The 22,749-nt window shown below is 45.6% G+C and overlaps 1 protein-coding gene across 1 annotated transcript in view; it reads right to left on the bottom strand.

The window, feature by feature from the left end:
• Positions 1-22,749, bottom strand: part of LOC306767964 (synaptic vesicle glycoprotein 2C-like) — a gene marked incomplete at both ends in the record, with an annotated part of 54,941 nt that overhangs the window by 27,972 nt on the left and 4,220 nt on the right. The gene's annotated exons all lie outside the window — the stretch shown is intronic.

The following is a 22,749-nucleotide window of genomic DNA, read 5'->3' as shown; positions in this document are numbered from 1 at the left end:
CAAACATAATTTTATTTGTGTTTTCCATCCATTCATCCATCCGTTTTCTGCAGTTTATCAGGGGTCGGGTCGCGGGGGCAGCAGCCTAAGTAGGAAAGCCCAGACTTCCCTCTCCCCAGCCACATTTGCCAAATCTGCGGGGGGATCCCGAGGCGTTCCCAGGCCAGCCGAGAGATATAATCCCTCCAGCGTGTCCTGGGTCTTCCCCGGGATCTCCTCCCAGAGGGACGTGGCTGGAACACCTCACCAGGGAGGTCCAGGAGGCATCCTGACCAGATGTCTGAGCTTCCTCAACTGGTTCCTCTCGATGTGGAAGAGCAGCGGCTCTACTCTCGAACAAGAGATTCAGGGTGTTTCAACAGTACCTTTTTTTTTTAGAAAAAATAAATAAATAAAATAAATAGATTAAATTACAGATTACTGCGATGGACTGGCGAGCTGTCCAGGGTGCACCCTGCCTGTCGCCCAAAGCCAGCTGGGATAGGCTCCGGCTTCCCCGCAACCCTGAATTGGAATAAGCGGTTCGGAAAATGAATGAATGAAATTACAGATTAATATTAAACAGTCTAATTGCGGCTGTAATGAAGGACCTTCTGAACCTCTCAGTCCTGCATTAAAGAGATTTTTGTTCTTCAGTTTTCTCCTCATCCTCTGCTCCACCACAGCTCTGACAGGGTCCAGACTTCTGCCGAGGACAGAACCAGCCTTCCTAACCAGTTTGTCCAGACGTTTGCAGTGCTTGTTTGTAATGCTGCTCCCCCAGCAGACACCAGTGTAAAACATCACACTTGTGACGACTGTGTGATAGAACATCTGCAGCAGGTCACTGCAGACATCAGAGGACCTGAGCCGCCTGAGGAAGAAAAGGCGACTCTGTCCCATCCTGTCTGTGTTGGCTGACCATTCCAACCTCTGGTCCAGAACCACCCCCAGGTACCTGTAGGTCTTCATATTCTCTATTTCCTCTCCATCAATACAGACTGGCTTTCTGTAGATCTCCTGGAATCCACCACAAGCTCTTTGGTCTTGAAAGTGTTCAGGAGACAGTTCTTGTTAGTCCAGTCTGTGAAGGCCTCTACCAGGTCCCTGTACTCCCCCTTCCTGTCCTCCTCTCACACACACCACAACAGCTGTATCATCTGAATACTTCTGGATGTGGCAGGACTCCGAGTTGTATCTGAAGTCTGAAAAGAAAGGGAGCTAAAACAGTCCCCTGTGGAGCCCCAGTGCTGCCCTCCAGAGTTCCAGAAACACTTCTCCCTATCCTGACATACTGTGGTCTTGATATTAAATAGTCCATAATCCAGGATGTCAGGAAGGGGGGCCACCCCCATATCTAAAAGTTTATCTTTCAGTATTAAAAGCATTTGAGAAGTCCAAGAACATGATCATGACATAAGAACCAGGCACTTCCAGGTAGGCATATGCCCGGTGCAGCATGTAAAGAACTGCATTCTCAACTCCTAAGTGTTCCTGGTAGGCAAACTGGAGAGGGTCCAGATCCTCAGGAATTTCACCATCTTAAGGCTCATAGCCTTTGGAGAGGAACAACTAGCTGCTCTGCACAGTCTTTCAGGACATTACCCATCTGGACCTACAGCCTTTCCTGGTCGGAATTTCCTGAGCTCAAGTGCAACTTCTGCAGTCGATACACACAGATGGAGCAGCTCAGCGGGCTCATGAGGAGGATTATCAGCAGAGATACAAGCAACAGCTGCAGTGGTGGAGACAGCAGCCACATATGTGGAGGAACCAGCCACAAAGGTGCAGGGCCCAGCCGTAGAGGTGGAGGAACCAGCCGCAGAGGTGCAGGGCCCAGCCGTAGAGGTGGAGGAACCAGCCGCAGAGGTGCAGGGCCCAGCCGTAGAGGTGGAGGAACCAGCTGCAGAGGTGCAGGGCCCAGCCGTAGAGGTGGAGGAACCAGCCGCAGAGGTGCAGGGCCCAGTCGTAGAGGTGGAGGAACCAGCCGCAGGGGTGCAGGGCCCAGCCGTAGAGGTGGAGGAACCAGCCGCAGGGGTGCAGGGCCCTGCCGTAGAGGTGGAGGAACCAGCCGCAGAGGTGCAGGGCCCAGCCGTAGAGGTGGAGGAACCAGCCGCAGAGGTAAAAGGGGCACCCACGAAGGAGGATAGATCATTATCAAACCTGACGTAATGCTGGTTGAGGGAGTTGGCTTTGTCTACATCATCCTCTGTAGAATGGCAGTTGTCCAACTTGTAATCTTCCACACCTTTTTCATGTCTTTGTTTTCCAGCTGCTTTTCCACCTTCCTACATCCCAGTCACTGCAGCCAAAACAGTCCCTCAGTGAATCCATTGCCTCTGGTGACCACTTCCTAAAGGTTCTGGTGGTAAAAAATAAGTTACCATTACCATGATATTTCCATTACCAAATGGAAAAAAAACTCCTCTCTCACTCACCCCTCCCATCTCCCCAGGGTAGGGCAAGTGGCTGTTCGTCTCTCAAGATCGGGTTCTCTACCAGAGTCCTGGGAGCTTGAGGGTCCTACGCAGTATCTTAGCTGTTCCTAGGACTGCGCTTTTCTGGACGGACATGTCTTATGTGTCACCAGGTATCTGTTGGAGCCCCTTCTCCAGTGTGGGGGACACGGCCCCCAGTGCTCCGATCACTATATTACTTTCACCCTCCAGGCCTTCTGCAGTTCTTCCTTGAGGCCTTGGTACTTCTCCAGTTTCTCATGCTCCTTTTTTCTGATATTTCTCTCATTGGGGATGGATACATGGATCACTCCGGCTTTCCTCTGCTGCTCATCCATGATCACTATGTCCGCTTGGTTGGCCACCACCATTTTATCTGTCTGGATCTGGAAGTCCCAGAGGACCTTACCCCTCTCATTCTCCACCACCTTGGGGGAGTTTCCCACTGGGACTTAGGGGTCTCCAGTCCACATTCTGCACAGACGTTCCTGTACACTATGCCAGCTACTTGGTTATGGTGCTCCATGTATTCTGTGCCTGCCAGTATCTTGCACCCTGCGTGAGGTGTTGGATTGTTTCAGGGGCTTCTTTGCATAGTCCGCACCTGGGATCCTGCCTGGTCTGGTAGATCTGGACCTGCTCCTGTGCTGCCATGATTAGTGCCTCTGTGCTGTCCTTCAGTCTAGTCCTCTCCAGCCATTGACAGGACTTGTTTATATTGGCCACTTCGGTGATCTGCCGGTAGTACATCCCATGCAGGGGCTTTTCCTCCCATGATGGTTCTTCCATCTCGTGTTCCTCCAGATTCCATTGTCTCAGACATTCACTAAGTGCTTCATCCCTCGGTGCCCTCTTCCTGATGTATTTGTGGAGCTTGGATGTTTCATCTTGGATAGTGGCCTTGATGCTCACTAGTCCCTGCCCCCCTTCTTTGCGCTTAGTGTATCTCCACTAAGCACAAATGTATAGTCGCTGGACACTGGACTTGGGGTGGAACCCTCCATGAATGGTGAACAGCTTCCGTGTTTTGACATCTGTGGTCTGAGCTTCCTCCTTTGGCCAGCTTATTATCCCAGCAGGGATAACTGGCAGGATATCGGGATATCGGATCACTGGCAGGGCGTAGCTGTTAATTGCCCAGCTCTTGTTCTTGCCATTGAGCTGACTTCTCAGGACTTGCCTCACTCGTTGCAGGTATGTAGCTGTGGCAGCTTTCCTTGTGGCTTCTTCATGGGTGCCATTCACCTGTGGTATGCCCAGGTACTTGTAGCTTTCCTCCACATCTGTTATCCTGCCCTCCGGGAGTGCAATGCCCTCTGTATCGATTGTCTTCCCTCTCTTTGTTATCATCTGGCCACATTTCTCCAGTCCGAATGACATTCCGATGTCCCTGCTGTAGATTGTGGTGGTTTGAATCAGTGAGTCGATGTCCCGCTCACTCTTAGCGTACAGCTTGATGTTATCCACAAGGTACACAAGGTGAAAAATGGTAGCCCCATTCCTGAGTCGGTATCCATTGCCAGTCTTGTTGATTAGTTGGCTGAGGGGTTCAGGCCTATACAGAACAGCAGCGGGGATAGGGCATCTCCTTTATATATGCCACATTTGATGGAGACTTGGGCAATGGGCTTGAAGTTGGCCTCCAGTGTGGTCTGCCACAGCCTCATTGAGTTTGCAACGAAGGTCCTTATGTTGCAGTTGATCTTGTACAGCTTCAGACATTCCTGGATCCATGTGTGTGGCATTGAGTCGTGGGATTTCTGGTAGTCAATCCAGGCTGAGCACAGTCTGTCTGGTTTTGCAGTCTCGCGCGACTGTTCTGTCAACCAGCAGCTGGTGTTGTGCTCCTCTGGTTCCTCTGCCAATGCCTTTCTGTGTCTCCGTCATGTATTGATCCATGTACTCACTTACCTTAGCCGCTATGATGCCTGACAGGAGCTTCCACGTTGTGGAGAGGCAGGATATTGGCCATTAGTTGAATGGTACTGATCCCTTGTGGGGGTCTTTCAGTATCAGGAATGTTCGTCCCTTGGTCTTTAGCCAGGAGGCATGGATCATATCAGGGCCAGGCACTGACCAGTTCTTCATACCTGAGAGTCTATGCTGGATATCTGCCACTGTGATGGTAACTGGGTCTTGTTCAGGGAGGGAGCTGTGGCTTGCTCCAAGGTCTTTTAAAAGTGTGCTTCTCTGTTATAAGATGCCTCCTTCTCCCATATGCCTTTCCAGTATTGTTCTGTCAGCTTGGGTCAGCTTGTGTAGTATTACCCTGCCACTGGGAGTACACTTTAGCTGGGTTAGTTGAGAACAGCCAGTTTATTGTTCTGGCCTCAACTTCTCTTGTGTATCTCTTCAGTCGCACAGCCAATGCTTGGAGTCTTTACAATACAATACAGCTATACAATACAACTTTATTTAGAAGGCACTTTAAAACAACAATGTTGACCAAAGTGCTACATTGTGGGGGGTTGAAAAAATCAGAATAAATAACATACATAAGGACAACTTAAAAAAATTCAGAGATCTAAAAACAATCAAAAAATAAAAGCAATCAAATTAAAACAATCAAAATAAAATCAGATCTAAAAAGTCAACTTATTGTGCAGAAAAAAGCTAGCTTAAGCAAATGGGTCTTCAGTACAGATTTAAAAGCAGATATAGTGGAGGCCTGTCTAATGTGTAAAGGAAGCTCATTCCACAGTTTAGGTTCTGCCACCGCAAAGGTCCCCTCTGAGCTTCCGTTTCGTCCTCGGTACTGACAGAAGTAGTTGGTCAGCTGACCTGAGAGACTGAGACGGTGTGTAAGGATAGAGGAGCTCAGAGAGGTACCGCGGGGCAGCACCATTCAGACATTTAAAAACGAATAAAAGCAGTTTAAAATGGATCCTAAAGTGCACGGGCAGCCAGTGAAGAGATGATAAAACCAGGGTTATGTGCTCATATTTGCATGTGCCAGTTAAAAGATGTCCAGCTGCATTTTGTACCAGCTGCAGTCGAGATAAAAACTACTTACTCACCCCAAAATAACGTGTGTTGCAGTAATCCAGCCAGCTGGTTACAAAGGCATGGATTACTGCTTCAAAATACGGACGTGCTAGAAAGTGCTTAACTTTTGCCAGCTGCCGCAGATGAAAGAAATTTGTTTTCACCACTGACCAAATCTTGCTGTCAAGCTTTAATTCAGAATCCGTTTTGAAACCCAGGTTCACAATTTCTGGCTTGTAAAATAAATTAAAATGGTCCAGATCGATAGGAGGTACATCAGCAGACCCGGAACCAAACATCAACATCTCTGTTTTGGAGTCATTTAGGTTAAGTTCATTGCCATCCAAGATTTGACATCCTTCAGACATCTTTGAAGAGAATCGAGAGAAGACCCATCATTGTTTTTAAGGGGGAGATAAATCTGTATGTATGGACATCTGTCTGTACTTCTCTGGCCTCCTAATGGTTGTGCCCTTCTGGAGTTCTGACAGTTGACTAACTTCCCTTCAAGTTACCTTGATCTTGGATTCTAACCTCCTCTTCCATGGTGCCTCCTTCTTGGCCTTGATGTTATCTCAGCCAAGCTTCTCCAGGATCACTGATTGCTGCACTGTATGTCAACTCATTGGTTTCAGTGATGGTTGCGGTAGGGATTGTATTTATTATTTATTACTGCATTCACCTCAGTTGCAAACGGGTGTTGGGGGTGGATCACTACATATATATATATATATATATATACACACACATACACACATACAGTGTATGTATATATATTTAATATTCATCTTAAAGGGTTTAGGACCAAGATGGCGGATACGTTGACATGTCAACAGCAGGCATAGGTGCTCGATGTGGCATCTACGTATGTGTCCATGTGTTAACATGTGACTGTAGACACGACCAAACCCTATCTTGGCTGTGAGTACAAGACTCTGGATGGACCTGGCAACAAATGCTTAATGTATTAGGCTCACAAAGGTCCATCTGCCTGGCAGGGAGGGGTCCAGCTAGTTGCAGAAAGCAGCAGTTTACTCTTAAAAGGTAACTGTTTAACGCTTTTTGTCTTTAGTCTCTCGGGAGAATACTGCTGTAGAATTCTCTCTGTTATTTAGAGCTGCAGCGGAGTCTGTTTCTGCTGTCAACAAAGTGTGAAAAGAGCTGCAGAGTCAGGTGACAATACTCCAACAACTTGTGACATTGCAGCTGTGGGTGCCCTCACATTGCAGTCGGCTGAAAAACTTCCCCTTAGGTGTGACGCGGTACTCCCCAAGTGCACAAGAGAGCTAAGCAGAAAGAGCTTCTGCTACTTCCAGCCATCAGAATAACACTGAGGTTGCATAAAATGGAAATCTTTTTAAATAGCACAACAGGGATCGATCAGCTAAACTTGGCTTGGAGCACAACAGCATGTCAGACTGAGTTCAGTCCACAACGCTGAAGATTAACTCGGCTTCACTTTGACTGCACTCAGGATTCTACTCAGTATGTCTGCTTAGCTACACTCCACAGTCCATGACAGGCCACATCAGTTCCAGATATCACCACATTTTACACCTTGTCGTAAAATGAACAGCTGATTCATTTACACTCTAACTGGTAGCTAACATGGTTATTTTACGCGTTTTCCATCAACCAAAGTATTTAATTGCAATTACTCACTTATGTTGCTCATTTTAGGGTACAGTCTTTAAATATTAGACATTTTCATGCCCCACGCATGACTACAGAAGTAACAGTAAAAAGAAAAACTTTCTATAAACCGTCTCTTCTTCATTATCTTGTAAGAAAATCCCTCTTCCAAAAAAACATGTCAATTTGAATATTTTTTCCACAAATCCCACACAACATGTGCAACATCAACATCTGTCCTAACCTGAACACCAGAGACACAAGTTGGATTTTTTTTTTACTATTTTAACAAGAAGTCAACATATTGTTTCCACAAACTTCAATAATTCAGTCTGTCATCCCGACGATACGTCATTGTGTTCGACATAAGGCAGAGCCGGCGATGATCATTCTGGTGCCCTTCCAGATACTTTGGTTTGGTGCACGGATCTGTCAATTTCCAGCCAAGTTCCAGCCTGATTCTGGCTAGGTTCCAGACAATTTCCAACCAGGTTCTAGGCAGGTTCTAGCTCGAGTCCAGCCAATTTCAAACCAGGTTCCAGACAATTTCTGGAAAGATTCCAGTCAATTAACAACCAGGTTCCAGCCAGATTCCCGGAAATTTCCAACCAGGTGCAAGCCAGGTCCTGGCCAAATTCCAGCCAAATTCCAACCAGGTCCCAACCTGATTCTGTCCAGGTTCCAGCCAATTTCCAACCAGGTTCTAGCCAGGTTCCAGCTCGAGTCCAGCCAACTTCAAACCAGGTTCCAGAAAGATTCTGTCCAGGTTCCAGCCAGGTTTCAGCCATTTTCCAACCAGGTTCTAGCAAGGCCCCAGCCATTTTACAACCAGGTTCTATCCAGATTCCGGCTAATTTCCAACCAGGTTTCAACCAGGTTCTAGCCAGGTTTCAGCCATTTTCCAACCAGGTTCCATTCAGATTCTCACCAGGTTCTAGCCAGATGATAGTTAATTTTAAAACAGGTTCCAGCCATGTTCCAGATAGGTTCACCAGAAGGTACTGGCCAATTTCCAACCAGGCTCCATCCAGCTCAATCAGATATTGACAAACAACGGGGACTGGTGTTGTTGTTAATATTTTTCTGTACTAGTTCACTCTATTTTCAGGACAGTGCACACACGCATGTGGGGCAACAGGCGACTCTGGACAGAAGACATGTCTGATGGTCAGACATCAAAGAATTGGGTAAAAAACTTTGATAGAAATCCGATCGACCCAGACCACTAAGATCAGATTGAACCAGACCACTGAGACCAGATTAAACCAGACCAGTAGGATCTGATTGTCCCAAACTGCTAGGACCTGATGCAGCTCCATGTGGTCCTGATGAACCAAAGGTGCTGAAAGGAGAAATAACGAGAAGTAAAACCAAAACCAGGAACTAATGAAGAAAAGTTTGAAAGAACTGAAACGGACTTATGAGGCAATAAAAAGTTTCTGTCTGATGCTGAGACATTAATTCAACTTAGAATTTTGTTTCGGATAAAATGGTCGATGCATAGATCCTGTTTCCCTTCTCATTCTCCTACAGAAAGGGTGTCCATGGTGTGGCGTGTCACCAGTCACTACTCACCTTTCTGCTGTATGTGCTAATAAAGATGCTAATGTGCAGAAGGCTTTTGGGGAAAGCCTGGTCTTATTAGGAGAGATGGCATCCATCCCACGTTGGATGGAGCCGCTCTCTTATCTAGCAATATGGACTCTTTTATTTGTCAGCTAAATTGACAACTCAGGGTTGGGACCAGGAGGCAGAATTGTAGTCCTACACACTTTTCTGCAGCTTCCCACCTGCCGCCGCCCACCCAAAACCCCATTCCGACTTTATACAACTCCCCAGCAGTAAGAATTAAACAACACAAAAACACTTCTGGGGTTAATCGTGAAAACCTCATAAAAATAAAAACAATGGATCTAATAAAATCTGAAAATAAGACAATAAAGTGTGGCCTACTGAATATCAGATCCCTCCCAAATAAGTCTTTATTAGTCAATGACTTGATAGGTGATCACCACATTGATTTATTCTGTCTTACGGAAACCTGGTTACAGCAAGAGGATTATGTTAGTATTAATGAAGCTACGCCAGCTAACTATTTAAACTTTCACATTCCTAGAACTACAGGCAGAGGAGGAGGTGTTGCAGCTATTTTTCAGTCAGAATTTTTAATTAATCCTAAGCACAAAACTAACTATAAATCTTTTGAATTCCTGACATTAAATTTATCTCATCCAAAATGGAATTGAGAGAAACCGCTCCTTTTAGCATTAGTGTATCGCCCACCTGGACCTTACTCCGAGTTTCTGACCCAATTCTCTGATCTCTTGTCTGAGTTAGTGCTGACTACTGATAAGGTCATTGTACTAGGTGATTTTAATATTCATGTTGACCATGAAAATGATAGTTTAAACATTTCCTTTAGCTCTATTCTAAACTCAATTGGGTTTTCACAAAATGTCAATGGAGCCACTCACTCTCATGGTCACACTCTTGATCCTGTTCTAACATCTGGTATTGAGACTGATAAGCTCAAAGTTTTTCCTCAAAACCCTGTCTTGTCCGATCACTTCTTATTAACCTTTGAATTCACTTTATTTGATTACTCACTGACCAAAAATAAATTCTACTATAGTAGATGTTTATCAGACAATAATATTACAAAATTTAAACAATCAATTGAATCAGTTTTTTCCCCTCTAGCATGTGTTAGCATGACTGAGAGTCCCCTTTAAGCCTTACTCCTGCTCAGATTGATCAACATGCTGATACTATAACAGCTTCAATGCATACAACCTTGGATAATGTTGCTCCCCTAAAGAAGAAGAAATTAGGTAAGATTATGAAGGCTCCCTGGTTTAATTCCCAGCTTCGAGCTCTAAAACAGGCATCAAGGCGTTTGGAAAACAGATGGCGTTCATCAGGACTAGAGGAGTCTCACTTAACCTGGAAAGAAAGTTTAATCGTATACAAAAAAGCCTTACGTATGGCAAGAACAGCTTATTATTCATCATTGATAGAGGAAAACAAAAACAACCCTCGGTTTCTTTTCAGCACTGTAGCCAGGCTTACTAGGAGTCGGAGCGCTGTGGAGCCATGTATTCCTTTCTCACTTAGCTGTGATGATTTCATGTATTTTTTCAGGAATAAAATTGACACTATTAGAGATCAAATCCACAATATTCTTCCTTCTACTTATAATGTTGAGCCTGTTGTGGTCTCTGAAGCATCCTTAGAACCAGGATCTGACTTGTGTCTAAATAGTTTCTGTCCTGTCCAACCCTCTGAATTAACTAAAATAATAGCTTCATCTAAACCATCCACCTGTATCTTAGACCCTCTCCCAACGAGCCTCTTTAAGGACATTTTCCCTTTAATTAATACATCACTACTAAATCTTATCAATATGTCTTTAGTGACAGGATATGTACCACAATCATTTAAAACTGCTGTAATCAAGCCTTTACTTAAAAAGCAATCTCTGGATCCAGAGGTGATAGCAAATTATAGACCTATATCTAACCTCCCATTTATGTCCAAAATTCTGGAGAAAATAGTTTCCGCTCAGCTACATGCCCACCTGAGCAGAAATAATTTATGCGAGGAGTTCCAGTCAGGATTTAGAGCTCATCATAGCACTGAGACGGCATTGGTGAAAGTTACTAATGACCTTCTTATGGCCTCAGACAAAGGACTTGTGTCCGTACTTATCTTGCTTGATCTTAGTGCTGCATTTGATACAGTCGATCATAACATTCTGTTACAAAGACTAGAACAGGTGATTGGAATTACAGGTACAGCGTTAAGCTGGTTTAAATCATATTTATCTGATAGACTTCAGTTTGTTCATGTAAATGACAAGTCCTCCTCCCAAACTACAGTAAGTCGTGGAGTTCCTCAAGGTTCTGTACTTGGACCAGTACTCTTCACGCTATATATGCTCCCTTTTAGGCAAAATTATTAGACAGCATGGAATAAACTTTCATTGTTATGCAGATGATACTCAGATATACTTATCCTTTAAACCAGATGAAACAAATCAGCCCGATAGGCTACAAAATTGTCTCATAGACATAAAGACTAGGATGTCTAGAAATTTTCTCCTCTTAAACTCAGATAAGACTGAAGTAATTCTCGTTGGATCTGAAAAACTCAGAGCTAAATTTTCCGGTTTTGTAATGAACCCGGATGGCATTACTTTAGCTTCCAGTGCTACAGTGAGAAACCTTGGAGTAATATTTGACCCTGACCTGTCCTTTGGCCCACATATTAAGCAGGTTACTAAAACAGCCTTCTTTCATTTACGTAATATAGCCAAAAATAGGGACATTCTGTCTCAGAGTGATGCAGAAAAACTGGTTCACGCTTTTGTTACTTCGAGACTAGATTACTGTAACTCTCTATTACTGGGCTGTCCTAAATATGCCCTGAAAAGCCTTCAGCTGATCCAGAATTCTGCAGCCAGAGTCCTGACCAGAACCAGCATGAGAGATCATATTTCTCCAGTTTTAGACTCTCTTCATTGGCTGCCTGTTGAATCTAGGATAGAATTTAAAATCCTTCTCCTTACATATAAAGCCCTCCACAACCAGGCACCACTATATATCAAAGACCTCATAGTTCCTTATATACCAAGCAGAGTACTTCGTTCCCAGACTGCAGGCTTACTTGTGGTTCCTAGAGTCTCAAAGAGCCGAGCAGGAGGCAGAGCCTTTGGTTATCAGGCCCCTTTCTTATGGAATAAGCTCCCAGTTAGTGTTAGGGAAGCAGACACCCTCCCGACCTTTAAGACTAGGGTGAAGACTTATCTTTTTGATAAGTCCTATAGCTAGGGATGGTTAGCATCCCTTAGTTATGCTGCTATAGGTTTAGACTGCTGAGGGACATTTCCTGATACACTGAGCTTCTTTCTCTTTATCTCTCTCTTTTATCCCCCCCCCATAACAGTGTTGCATCATTAACATGTATGTCTCCTGTCTCAGCAGGTCTCCCTGGCCGGGAGTAGCAGTTCCTGTTGTCTGTTGTCTTTCTGTCCTCTTCCCCCCACACAGCAGAGGCAGATGGCTGCCTGTCCTGAGCCGGGTTCTGCTGGAGGTTTCCTTCCTGTTAAAAGGGAGTTTTTTCCTTCCCACTGTCGCCAGTGTGCTTGCTCAGGATGGGAGATTGAATTGGACTCAACTCAATCTGTTGGTTTCCCTATATAGGCTGTTATGAATTGGCCTTCATTATGTTTTCCCCTCTGTCTGTAAAGCGTCTTGAGATGGCATTGCCGTGATTTCAAGCTATATAAATAAAGTTGAATTGAAAGTTAAGATGCAGCTGTTTGATGAGGCAGCAGCAGAAAGAAGAGGGAGCCTTCTCTGTTTTCCGACGTTGCTGCGTTTGTGGTGATGGGACAGATACGCTGAATGTAGAGGGTCTTATCAGGCTGCGCAGACATGATGCTGAGAGCGAGTGATTCATTACAGGTGACAGGTTCTGGATCTATACGCTGCGGCTGCTGCTGCTGCAGGGGGGCTCCTCTATAGGCAGCAGGATATGAAGAGGAGGCTACGCAAATCTGGCCTCCAAATATCAAACTGAACATCAAACTGCTGCATTCTCCACAAAAAGGTGACATGCTCTGATTTGTGTTGCAACACAATGCATGAACACTGAATGCATGTAAGTGAAGGAGATGCTATCTGGGAGCAGCGCCTCGTTTGTTTTATGGCTCAGCTCCTGCTGGCTTTGTGTGTGTAATAAAACCGGGGTGATGGGGCGTCAGAGATGCAAAGCTTCTGAGATTGGATTTGTCATTTCCTGCTGGGTTCAAACGCAGGTCAGAGCTGAAGGGCTTTCATGGAAATTAGCAGGGGTCACTTAAAAGCACCAGAGTGAGAGGGTAATAGTGTGTGAAGCAGGAAACCAAACAACCTCTGCAGCACCAACTTCAATTCTGAATGAATTAGACCCTTTCTTATAAAGCGTTCAGCCCCTAGTGGATGAGGAGGGAACTGCAGACTTGGTCTGCATGTCTGTCCGTCTGCGTGTCTGTCCGTCTGCGTGTCTGTCCGGCTGCGTGTCTGTCCGGCTGCATGTCCGTCCTTCTGCGTGTCCATGTCTATCCGTCTGCGTGTCTGTCCGGCTGCGTGTCCGTCCGGCTGCGTGTCCATGTCTATCCGTCTGCGTGTCTGTCCGGCTGCATGTCCGTCCTTCTGCGTGTCCATGTCTATCCGTCTGCGTGTCTGTCCGTCTGCGTGTCTGTCCGTCTGCGTGTCTGTCCGGCTGCGTGTCCGTCCGTCTGCGTGTCTGTCCGGCTGCGTGTCCGTCCGGCTGCGTGTCCGTCCGGCTGCGTGTCTGTCCGGCTGCGTGTCCGTCCGGCTGCGTGTCTGTCCGGCTGCATGTCCATCCTTCTGCGTGTCCATGTCTATCCGTCTGCGTGTCTGACCGTCTGCGTGTCTGTCCGTCTGCGTGTCTGTCCGGCTGCGTGTCCGTCCGGCTGCGTGTCCGTTCGGCTGCATGTCCATCCTTCTGCGTGTCCATGTCTATCCGTCTGCGTGTCTGTCCGGCTGCGTGTCTGTCCGTCTGCGTGTCTGTCCGTCTGCGTGTCTGTCCGGCTGCGTGTCCGTCCGGCTGCGTGTCCGTCCTTCTGCGTGTCCATGTCTATCCGTCTGCGTGTCCGTCCGGCTGCGTGTCCGTCCTTCTGCGTGTCCATGTCTATCCGTCTGCGTGTCTGTCCGGCTGCATGTCTGTCCTTCTGCGTGTCCGTCCGGCTGCGTGTCCGTCCGGCTGCGTGTCCATCCGGCTGCGTGTCCGTCCATCTGTGTGTCTATCCTTCTGTGTGTCCGACCTTCTGCATGTCGGTTTGTCTGCATGTCCATCCGTCTGCGTATTTGATTATCTGCGTATTCGTCCATCTGCTTGTCTATCGATCTGTGTGTCCATCCATCTGCGTGTCCATGCGGTTGCATAAAAGGGTCTGTGTGTCTGTCCTTCTGCATGTCCATCCATTTGCTTATCCGTCTGCGTTTCTGTCTTTCTGTCTGTCTGCATATCGATCCATCTCTGTGTCCTTCCGTCTGCGTTTCTGTCTGCTTGTCCGTCTGCATGTCCGTCTGCATGTCCGTCTGCGTGTCCGTCTGCGTGTCTGTCTGCGTGTCCGTCTGCGTGTCTATCTGCATGTCCGTCTGCTTGTCCGTCTGCGTGTCTGTCTGCGTGTCCATTTGTGTGTCTGTCTGCGTGTCTGTCTGTCTGCGTGTCCGTCTGCGTATCCGTCTGCGTGTCCGTCTGCGTGTCTGTCTGTCTGCGTGTCTGTCTGTCTGCGTGTCTGTCTGTCTGCGTGTCCGTCTGCGTATCCGTCTGCGTGTCCGTCTGCGTATCCGTCTGCGTGTCTGTCTGCGTGTCTGTCTGTCTGCGTGTCTGTCTGCGTGTCCGTCTGCGTGTCTGTCTGCGTGTCCGTCTGCGTATCCGTCTGCGTGTCCGTCTGCGTGTCTGTCTGTCTGCGTGTCTGTCTGTCTGCGTGTCCGTCTGCGTATCCGTCTGCGTGTCCGTCTGCGTATCCGTCTGCGTGTCTGTCTGCGTGTCTGTCTGTCTGCGTGTCTGTCTGCGTGTCCGTCTGCGTGTCTGTCTGCGTGTCCGTCTGCGTATCCGTCTGCGTGTCCGTCTGCGTGTCTGTCTGCGTGTCTGTCTGTCTGCGTGTCCGTCTGCGTGTCTGTCTGCGTGTCTGTCTGCGTGTCCATCTGTGTGTCTGTCTGTCTGCGTATCCGTCTGCGTATCCATCTGCGTGTCTGTCTGTCTGCGTGTCTGTCTGCCTGTCCATCTGTGTGTCTGTCTGTCTGCGTATCCGTCTGCGTATCCATCTGCGTGTCTGTCTGTCTGCGTGTCTGTCTGCCTGTCCATCTGTGTGTCTGTCTGCATGTCTGTCTGTCTGCCTATCCGTCTGCGTGTCCGTCTGCGTATCCATCTGCGTGTCTGTCTTCGTGTCTGTATGCGTATCCGTATGCGTCTGTCCTCATGTCCGTCTGCGTGTCTGTCCTCATGTCCCTCTGCGTGTCTGTCTGCGTGTCTGTCTTCATGTCTGTCTGCGTGTCTGTCTTCATGTCTGTCTTCATGTCTGTCTGCGTGTCTGTCTGCGTATCCATCTGCGTGTCTGTCTTCGTGTCTGTATGCGTATCCGTATGCGTCTGTCCTCATGTCCGTCTGCGTGTCTGTCCTCATGTCCCTCTGCGTGTCTGTCTGCGTGTCTGTCTTCATGTCTGTCTGCATGTCCGTCTGCGTGTCTGTCTTCATGTCTGTCTGCGTGTCTGTCTGCGTATCTATCTGCGTGTCCGTCTGCGTGTCTGTCTGCGTGTCCGTCTGCGTGTCTGTCTTCATGTCTGTCTGCGTGTCCGTCTGCGTGTCTGTCTTCATGTCTGTCTGCGTGTCTGTCTGCGTATCTATCTGCGTGTCTGTCTGCGTATCTATCTGCGTGTCCGTCTGCGTGTCTGTCTTCATGTCTGTCTGCGTGTCCGTCTGCGTGTCTGTCTTCATGTCCGTCTGCGTGTCTGTCTGCGTATCTATCTGCGTGTCCGTCTGCGTGTCTGTCTGCGTGTCCGTCTGCGTGTCTGTCTTCATGTCTGTCTGCGTGTCCGTCTGCGTGTCTGTCTTCATGTCTGTCTGCGTGTCTGTCTTCATGTCCGTCTGCGTGTCTGTCTGCGTATCTATCTGCGTGTCCATCTGCGTGTCCGTCTGCGTGTCTGTCTTCATGTCTGTCTGCGTGTCTGTCTTCATGTCTGTCTGCTTGTCTGTCTTCATGTCCGTCTGCGTGTCTGTCTGCGTATCTATCTGCGTGTCCATCTGCGTGTCTGTCTTCGTGTCTGTATGCGTATCCGTATGCGTCTGTCCTCATGTCCGTCTGCGTGTCTGTCCTCATGTCCCTCTGCGTGTCTGTCTGCGTGTCTGTCTTCATGTCTGTCTGCGTGTCTGTCTGCGTGTCTGTCTTCATGTCTGTCTGCGTGTCCGTCTGCGTGTCTGTCCTGCGTGTCTGTCTTCATGTCTGTCTGCGTGTCCATCTGCGTGTCTGTCTTCGTGTCTGTATGCGTATCCGTATGCGTCTGTCCTCATGTCCGTCTGCGTGTCTGTCCTCATGTCCCTCTGCGTGTCTGTCTGCGTGTCTGTCTTCATGTCTGTCTGCGTGTCCGTCTGCGTGTCTGTCTTCATGTCTGTCTGCGTGTCTGTCTTCATGTCTGTCTGCGTGTCTGTCTTCATGTCTGTCTGCGTGTCCGTCTGCGTGTCTGTCTTCATGTCTGTCTGCGTGTCCGTCTGCGTGTCTGTCTTCATGTCTGTCTGCGTGTCTGTCTTCATGTCTGTCTGCGTGTCTGTCTTCATGTCTGTCTGCGTGTCCGTCTGCGTGTCTGTCTTCATGTCTGTCTGCGTGTCCGTCTGCGTGTCCGTCTGCGTGTCCGTCTGCGTGTCTGTCTGCATATCTATGTGCGTGTCCGTCTGCGTGTCTGTCTGCGTGTCCGTCTGCGTGTCTGTCTTCATGTCTGTCTGCGTGTCCGTCTTCATGTCTGTCTTCATGTCTGTCTGCGTGTCTGTCTGCGGATCCATCTGCGTGTCTGTCTTCGTGTCTGTATGCGTATCCGTATGCGTCTGTCCTCATGTCCGTCTGCGTGTCTGTCTGCGTATCTATCTGCGTGTCCGTCTGCGTGTCTGTCTGCGTGTCCGTCTGCGTGTCTGTCTGCGTGTCTGTCTGCGTGTCCGTCTGCGTGTCTATCTGCGTGTCTGTCTGCGTATCTATCTGCGTGTCCGTCTGCGTGTCTGTCTGCGTGTCCGTCTGCGTGTCTGTCTTCATGTCTGTCTGCGTGTCCGTCTGCGTGTCTATCTGCGTGTCTGTCTGCGTATCTATCTGCGTGTCCGTCTGCGTGTCTGTCTGCGTGTCCGTCTGCGTGTCTGTCTTCATGTCTGTCTGCGTGTCCGTCTGCGTGTCTATCTGCGTGTCTGTCTGCGTATCTATCTGCGTGTCCGTCTGCGTGTCTGTCTGCGTGTCCGTCTGCGTGTCTGTCTTCATGTCTGTCTGCGTGTCCGTCTGCGTATCCATCCTGCGTGTCTGAAAGAGCACCTGGAGTTAAAGTGAGCTACTTTCCACGGTGAGATGTGCATCTCTGATTCCGACTCCATCGACTGTTCGGCTGGCTCTCTGCATGCTGCTTCTCCACAGTAATTAACTGTTATGTGTAACTCTCTGCTGACGCTTTGCTTTCTGCTCTGTTTTCTCTCCTCGCAGCTTTGCAGCATGGCTGAAAGGAGAACACAAGCAGCCCTCATCCGAATCCTGAGCTTATTTCCCCAGTGGGAACGGTCAGAACATTAAGGAAGCGCTTCAGGACTTCAACAGATGAAGGATTCCCACAGGACCATGTGTGAATGACGGGTGGGTTGAGGATGAGACAGACAAAGGGGGGTAGGAGGAAACTTCTGGGAGCAGAACAGATATTATTTACATCACAGAAACTAGACAAGACTCCGACTCAGAGCAGATCAGACCAGTTTACCTCCGCAGGATAAAATGTTTCTGACTCGAAGACTCTGTCATAGTTTCTTTGATATAAATGTGGAATAATCAAGTCATTCATGCTTCTATGGTTGTTTTAAAGTGTTTTATAAATAAAGTTGGGTTGGATTTGTTCAATTATTCTCTGAAAAACCAAAGATGAACACCTTGAAACCACTTACAGCCAATGGCATCATATTTCTCTTCATCTGTTTATTGTATTTAATTTGTTAACATCGATGCATATTTATGTATTTATTTTTAAATTATTTATTCGTTATGTGCTTTTAATTTACTGTTATCAGTTTATTTGATTATTGTATTTTATTTTATTTTAGTGTTTTGTATTATTTCACTATTATTTCATTGTAAATTAAATGAAATTAAATGAAATTAAATAAAATGAAATTAAATGAAATTAAATGAAATTAAATGAAATTAAATTAAATTAAATATCAGCCATTTAAACTCCAGTATATTTAATTTAATTTATTCTCCTATTGGATATTTTTTTTAATTCAAGCCCATAACACTTACTGAAATTAAAAACCTTTAAACCTCTTAACTCTTTTATATAATTTTCAATTACATAAATAAAAACTAAGTACAGTTAAAAAAAAAAAAAAAAGTGGACTAAAATAAGAGGTGTTCCATGATAAACTTTGTATTTTCCTATGTGAGTGATTTTTATCTCCGCTAAGAGTTATCTTTTTACCAACGCATTTCTGTTTGTTTGTTTCTTTTGTGTTCAAGATTACTCAAAAAGTTATCAACAAATATTCACAAAATTTTCAGGAGTTGCTGGAAATGTGAAAAGAACTGATTTAATTTTAGTGGTGATCCAGATCACCGTTTGGATCCTAAAACTTTTTATAGGCATTGGTGCTTTTCTACTTATTTATTTCCCGCGACCCTCAATCGGACTAAGCTGTTAGGATCAGGAATGACGTTTGGCTTCACGGTTTCAGAAGGAACTGGATGTTCTGTCAACGTCACTGATTCAGCAAAGAAACAAGAAGATTAAAAGAGAAGAAACAAGAGTCATGGTGAGATGGTCTTCTGGTGTCTGGAGAGAGCTAACAGGTCAGGTAGGATGCAGGATGGATTAACCGCCAGTAGGGGGCGCCGACAGGGAAATAGCAGAAGTTCTGCAGTGTGTCTTTTATATATATTGTTGGGACATTCTGAGGTTGTGCATGAGAAAACGTTTGCCAGAAAGATGAACCTTCTCATGTCTTGTCTTCACTTTTTTATGAGGCAGCTTCATCTCGCTCTGAAAGAGTTGATGCAGACCAGCATGAACCATCCACCGTTTCTACTTCCAGGAAGTATACATGAGCAGATGGAGATCAGGTTTTGCTTCTCTGCTGGGAAGGAGAGGTACCATGATGCTCCTGACTATTTATTAGCCGCAGCATCCGGACCGACTGACTGCTGCATCATGTGATCACCTTCAGCCATCATGAATCTGCATCAGCAACGTGAAACGGCCTCTCAGACCTTCATCCCTCCACCTTCCACCTGCAGCGAGCAAACATTTCACTGGCAGGGATGCAGGAAACACCGATCACTTCCAGCCATGTGGTGGAGAAGAACGGGGAGGGGGGGGGTCTCCTTCTACCCCCGTCTTTCCTCTGGGGAGGTACGTGAGCCAGTCTACCATGGCTAAACTGCAGCGAGGCACAATACTGCAGAGATTAACTCCAGCACATATCTTCAGATTGTCGGCGAGACGGAGAGGTTTCGAGACGCTGTAATAAAGGGATTACAGCCTGAGGTTAACGGAGAGGACACACACACACATGCTAATCCTGGAGCACCCCACATCTGGATAACATCTCATCTCTTACATTCTTCTGTAGAATTAGCAGAGGATTAGCAGCAGATTAGAGATGGAGGCGGTAATGATCTCCTAATGAACTGATTCATTCTCCTCCGAAAGGAAAAATGTCAAGTCCTGAAAAAAGCCCTGAAGGACAGTTTTAATTACTCTCCCATCCACCAACGAGCCCGTGGGTTTCAAGTGTGTGTTGGAGGGATTTATTCAACATCCTGATCTGTGTCCAGGAGAAACGCACACTGCTTCCCCGCTGTTACAAAGCAACGCTTCAACCAATCATTACCAAACGCTTTGACGAGACATCGTGGAAGAATTACTCCCACAACACATTCACCTGTTGCAACAACGGTAGCTTCCAAGGATCAAAAAGCCTCCACAAGACAGATGAGGCCATGGGATCCTATATTACATAAATATGTCATATGTCATAAATATGTCTTAAATATATCATAAATATGTTGTAAATATGTCATAAATATGTCTTAAATATATCATAAATATGTTGTAAATATGTCATAAATATGTCTTAAATATATCAGAAATATGTTGTAAATATGTCATAAATATGTCTTAAATATATCATAAATATGTTGTAAATATGTCATAAATATGTCTTAAATATATCATAAATATGTTGTAAATATGTCATAAATATGTCTTAAATATATCAGAAATATGTCGTAATATTTCCTGATACACTGAGCTTCTTTCTTTTTCTCTTTATCTCTCTCTTTTACCCCCCCTCCTCCATAACAGTGTTGCATCATTAACATGTATGTCTCCTGTCTCAGCAGGTCTCCCTGGCCGGGAGTAGCAGTTCCTGTTGTCTGTTGTCTTTCTGTCCTCTTCCCCCCACACAGCAGAGGCAGATGGCTGCCTGTCCTGAGCCGGGTTCTGCCGGAGGTGTCCTTCCTGTTAAAAGGGAGTTTTTTCCTTCCCACTGTTGCCAGTGTGCTTGCTCAGGATGGGAGATTGAGTTGGACTCAACTCAATCTGTTGGTTTCCTTATATAGGCTGTTATGAATTGGCCTTCATTATGTTTTCCCCTCTGTCTGTAAAGCGTCTTGAGATGGCATTGCCGTGATTTGACGCTATATAAATAAAGTTGAATTGAATTGAATTGAATTGTCGTAAATGTATCATGATTATGTCGTAAATATATCATAAATATATCATAAATATGTTGTAAATAGGTCATAAATATGTCATAAATATATCAGAAATATGTTGTAAATAGGTCATAAATATGTCATAAATATATCATAAATATATCATAAATATGTTGTAAATAGGTCATAAATATGTCGTAAATATATCAGAAATATGTTGTAAATAGGTCATAAATATGTCATAAATATATCATAAATATATCATAAATATGTTGTAAATAGGTCATAAATATGTCGTAAATATATCAGAAATAGGTCATAAATATGTCGTAAATATATCATAAATATATCATAAATATGTTGTAAATAGGTCATAAATATGTCGTAAATATATCAGAAATATGTTGTAAATAGGTCATAAATATGTCATAAATATATCATAAATATATAATAAATATGTTGTAAATAGGTCATAAATATGTCGTAAATATATCAGAAATATGTCATAAATATATCATAAATATATCAAATATGTTGTAAATAGGTCATAAATATGTCGTAAATATATCAGAAATATGTTGTAAATATATCATGATTATGTCGTAAATATATCATAAATATATCAGAAATATGTTGTAAATAGGTCATAAATATGTCGTAAATATATCATAAATATATCATAAATATGTCGTAAATATATCAGAAATATGTCATGTTGTGCATGTTGGTGCGGAGACGAGAAGGTCGGAAGTCTGGAAGATGAGAACAATGCTGTTTGTTCCATTCGTAGAGGAGAGAAGTCGCGTTTTAACAGTTTTCCTGTGAAGAAACACCAGCAATCTGCTGAGTTTCATCAACCAGTGAGACCAGTAGAAACCCATCAGACCAGCAGGAAAATGGCCGCTACGCCAGATGTGCAGTCTGTCCCTGTGTAAGGGCTTCATTAGGACGCTTTTCTTTCTGTACAAGTCAGACGTTTTACACCAGACACTCCATGAACAAAACATGCTGATAAATCGGTATTTTCACCGGTCCACGTCCAGAAACAGATGTTTAGTCTGATGTCAGAAAAGGTTGAAGCGTGTGTGGCAGCTCCTGGAAGGCAAGGTGGGCTGGTTAGCCCACTAAACTGTGATTTTACAGGCTGCAGGGGAGATTAGAAGAACCTTTGTTTCAGCTTCTACACGAGACATTTCACCTGAATTTAAATGTTTAGGGTGAAGATACACCTTTCTGACCGCCTCTGCTAGTTAGGAGTTCGGAATATTACGAAGAGGGTCCATTGAACCGGTTTTCCATCTGGTTGTGGTCGCTGATCTCCTCCAGCATCTCGCTCACTGCGCGCCGGCTCACAGGGAAAACGTTGTGCTATTTGTCCCTTACCAGCCGCTGTAGTCTCTAGATGACAGACGGTCATGGTGCTTTGCTACTGGCTTGTCCGTCGTATGTAGAAACGAATCGCGTATGAGCAGTGGTGCAGTGGTCCCTCGAGAAGAAGGGATAATCTAAATTTTTTTGCCCTTGTTTTATAAACAAACAAAACAAAACAAAAAAAAAAAGCCCAGAAAAACGTTGTTTCATAAAAAGTAACTATAAGACAACTCTATTTCATTCACTACAAAAATCCATCAGTATTTCTGCTCATTGTCACATGATTTCTGCTCTTCGGTTTCAGGGAGGAAGAGTTATGAAACGACTGAACCGATACTGGAACACAGAGCTGGTGAGAGACAGGCTCATAGACTTATGTACATATAGCTTCATTATGTCTATGTTTAAGCTGAAGTTAACACAGCTGATGGCATCGGTAGCCTTAGCTGGGCTGCTGGGAGACGTAGCTACATGTGTGGGGACGTTTGTAATTGTAAAAGCATCACAGGAAGCTCAGAAGTTTAGAAGTGGGTGTACTCTGTGCTGACTCCGTATACCCGCGTTTACCCTGGACTACACCACTGCTTATGACAACGTGTCAGATGAATGAAAAGACAGTTCTGGCCTGGAAATAACAGAAAATATTCCACAACCTCCCTGTAATGGGATTACTCTTCAGGATAACAGCAGTCTACATGCGGTACAGAAAAACCTTCACGACAGAGTAATCAGACTGAAACTATTCCTTTTTTTAAAGACGTAACAGCCTCCAAGATGTTTACCAAGAACGCCCTGACTGAGCGTTGGCCGATCACAAGCAGCATCCTCTGACCAACCACCCAGGAGCGGACAGGAGTTAACCAGAGG

The sequence above is a fragment of the Telmatherina bonti genome, assembly GCF_933228915.1.
Source record: "Telmatherina bonti genome assembly, chromosome: 17".
Lineage (NCBI taxonomy): Eukaryota > Metazoa > Chordata > Actinopteri > Atheriniformes > Telmatherinidae > Telmatherina > Telmatherina bonti.
Note: the sequence above shows the minus strand (reverse complement) of the source record. Positions and strands in the feature narration are given on the sequence as shown.